The sequence below is a fragment of the Oncorhynchus mykiss genome, chromosome 19, assembly GCF_057628025.1.
Source record: "Oncorhynchus mykiss isolate SJ-2025 chromosome 19, ASM5762802v1, whole genome shotgun sequence".
Lineage (NCBI taxonomy): Eukaryota > Metazoa > Chordata > Actinopteri > Salmoniformes > Salmonidae > Oncorhynchus > Oncorhynchus mykiss.
The window spans coordinates 65,882,355-65,886,496 of record NC_143040.1 but is presented as its reverse complement, the minus strand read 5'-3'; positions in this window follow the sequence as shown (position 1 = coordinate 65,886,496).

The following is a 4,142-nucleotide window of genomic DNA, read 5'->3' as shown; positions in this document are numbered from 1 at the left end:
TGTTCTAGCACCCATCAGATCAATGTGATGTTCTAGCCTCCATCAGATCAATGTGATCTTCTAGCATCCATCATGTCAATGTGATGTTCTAGCACCCATCAGATCAATGTGATGTTCTAGCATCCGTCAGATCAATGTGATGTTCTAGCACTTTATCAGATCAATGTGATGTTCTATTATTTTATCAGATCAATGTGATGTTCTATTATTTTATCAGATCAATGTGATGTTCTAGCATCCATCAGATCAATGTGATGTTCTATTATTTTATCAGATCAATGTGATGTTTTAGCACCCATCGGATTAATGTGATGTTCTAGCACCCATCAGATCAATGTGATGTTCTAGCATACATCAGATCAATGTGATGTTCTAGCACCCATCAGATCAATGTGATGTTCTAGCATCCATCAGATCAATGTGATGTTCTAGCACCCATCAGATCAATGTGATGTTCTAGCACCCATCAGATCAATGTGATGTTCTAGCATCCATCAGATCAATGTGATGTTCTATTATTTTATCAGATCAATGTGATGTTCTATTATTTTATCAGATCAATGTGATGTTCTATTATTTTATCAGATCAATGTGATGTTCTAGCCTCCATCAGATCAATGTGATGTTCTATTATTTTATCAGATCAATGTGATGTTCTAGCATCCCTCAGAACAATCAGATGTTCTAGCATCCATCAGATCAATGTGATGTTCTTGCATCCATTAGATCAATGTGATGTTCTGGCATCTGTCAGATCAATGTGATGTTCTGGCATCTGTCAGATCAATGTGATGTTCTGTTATATCATCAGATCAATATGATGTTCTAGCACCCATCAGATCAATGTGATGTTCTGGCATCCGTCAGATCAATGTGATGTTCAAGCATTTTAACAGATCACTGTGATGTCCTAGCATTTTATCATATCAATATGATGTTCTAGCACCCATCAGATCAATGTGATGTTCTAGCATCCATCAGATCAATGTGATGTTCTAGCATCCATTAGATCAATGTGATGTTCTAGCATCCATCAGATCAATGTGATGTTCTGGCATCCATCAGATCAATGTGATGTTCTAGCATCCATCAGATCAATTTGATGTTCTATTATTTTATCAGATCAATGTAATGTTCTAGCACCCATCAGATCAATTTGATGTTCTAGCATCCATCAGATCAGTGTGATGTTCTAGCCTCCATCAGATCAGTGTGATGTTCTAGCCTCCATCAGATCAATGTGATGTTCTAGCACCCATCAGATCAATGTGATGTTCTAGCATCCATCAGATCAATGTGATGTTCTAGCACCCATCAGATCAATGTGATGTTCTATTATTTTATCAGATCAATGTGATGTTCTAGCACCCATCATATTAATGTGATGTTCTAGCATCCCTCAGAACAATCAGATGTTCTAGAATCCATCATATCGATGTGATGTTCTGGCATCCGTCAGATCAATGTGATGTTCTAGCATCCATCATATCACTGTGATGTTCTAGCACCCATCAGATCAATGTGATGTCCTAGCATCCATCATATCACTGTGATCTTCTAGCACCCATCAGATTAATGTGATGTTCTAGCATCCCTCAGAACAATCAGATGTTCTAGCATCCATCAGATCGATGTGATGTTCTGGCATCTGTCAGATCAATGTGATGTTCTAGCATTTTATCAGATCAATATGATGTTCTAGCACCCATCAGATCAATGTGATGTTCTAGCATCCATCAGATCAATGTGATGTCCTAGCATCCATTAGATCAATGTGATGTTCTAGCATCCATCAGATCAATGTGATGTTCTGGCATCCATCAGATCAATGTGATGTTCTAGCATCCATCAGATCAATTTGATGTTCTATTATTTTATCAGATCAATGTGATGTTCTAGCACCCATCAGATCAATTTGATGTTCTAGCATCCATCATGTCAATGTGATGTTCTAGCACCCATCATGTCAATGTGATGTTCTAGCACCCATCAGATCAATGTGATGTTCTAGCACCCATCAGATCAATGTGATGTTCTAGCACCCATCAAATCAATGTGATGTTCTAGCATCCCTCAGATCAATGTGATGTTCTAGCACCCATCAGATCAATGTGATGTTCTAGCATCCAACAGATCAATGTGATGTTCTAGCCTCCATCAGAACAATGTGATGTTCTAGCACCCATCAGATCAACGTGATGTTCTAGCATCCATTAGATCAATGTGATATTCTAGCATTTTATCATATCAATGTGATGTTCTAGCATTTTATCAGATCAATGTGATGTTCTATCCTCCATCAGATCAATGTGATGTTCTAGCCTCCATCAGATCAATGTGATGTTCTATTATTTTACCAGAACAATGTGATGTTCTAGCATCCATCAGATCAATGTGATGTTCTATTATTTAATCAGATCAATGTGATGATCTAGCATCCCTCATGTCAATGTGATGTTCTAGCACCCATCAGATCAATGTGATGTTCTAGCATCCCTCAGAACAATGTGATGTTCTAGCCTCCATCAGATCAATGTGATGCTCTAGCCTCCATCAGATCAATGTGATCTTCTAGCATCCATCATGTCAATGTGATGTTCTAGCACCCATCAGATCAATGTGATGTTCTAGCATCCATCAGATCAATGTGATGTTCTAGCACCCATCAGATCAATGTGATGTTCTAGCCTCCATCAGATCAATGTGATCTTCTAGCATCCATCATGTCAATGTGATGTTCTAGCACCCATCAGATCAATGTGATGTTCTAGCATCCGTCAGATCAATGTGATGTTCTAGCACTTTATCAGATCAATGTGATGTTCTATTATTTTATCAGATCAATGTGATGTTCTATTATTTTATCAGATCAATGTGATGTTCTAGCATCCATCAGATCAATGTGATGTTCTATTATTTTATCAGATCAATGTGATGTTTTAGCACCCATCGGATTAATGTGATGTTCTAGCACCCATCAGATCAATGTGATGTTCTAGCATACATCAGATCAATGTGATGTTCTAGCACCCATCAGATCAATGTGATGTTCTAGCATCCATCAGATCAATGTGATGTTCTAGCACCCATCAGATCAATGTGATGTTCTAGCACCCATCAGATCAATGTGATGTTCTAGCATCCATCAGATCAATGTGATGTTCTATTATTTTATCAGATCAATGTGATGTTCTATTATTTTATCAGATCAATGTGATGTTCTATTATTTTATCAGATCAATGTGATGTTCTAGCCTCCATCAGATCAATGTGATGTTCTATTATTTTATCAGATCAATGTGATGTTCTAGCATCCCTCAGAACAATCAGATGTTCTAGCATCCATCAGATCAATGTGATGTTCTTGCATCCATTAGATCAATGTGATGTTCTGGCATCTGTCAGATCAATGTGATGTTCTGGCATCTGTCAGATCAATGTGATGTTCTGTTATATCATCAGATCAATATGATGTTCTAGCACCCATCAGATCAATGTGATGTTCTGGCATCCGTCAGATCAATGTGATGTTCAAGCATTTTAACAGATCACTGTGATGTCCTAGCATTTTATCATATCAATATGATGTTCTAGCACCCATCAGATCAATGTGATGTTCTAGCATCCATCAGATCAATGTGATGTTCTAGCATCCATTAGATCAATGTGATGTTCTAGCATCCATCAGATCAATGTGATGTTCTGGCATCCATCAGATCAATGTGATGTTCTAGCATCCATCAGATCAATTTGATGTTCTATTATTTTATCAGATCAATGTAATGTTCTAGCACCCATCAGATCAATTTGATGTTCTAGCATCCATCAGATCAGTGTGATGTTCTAGCCTCCATCAGATCAGTGTGATGTTCTAGCCTCCATCAGATCAATGTGATGTTCTAGCACCCATCAGATCAATGTGATGTTCTAGCATCCATCAGATCAATGTGATGTTCTAGCACCCATCAGATCAATGTGATGTTCTATTATTTTATCAGATCAATGTGATGTTCTAGCACCCATCATATTAATGTGATGTTCTAGCATCCCTCAGAACAATCAGATGTTCTAGAATCCATCATATCGATGTGATGTTCTGGCATCCGTCAGATCAATGTGATGTTCTAGCATCCATCATATCA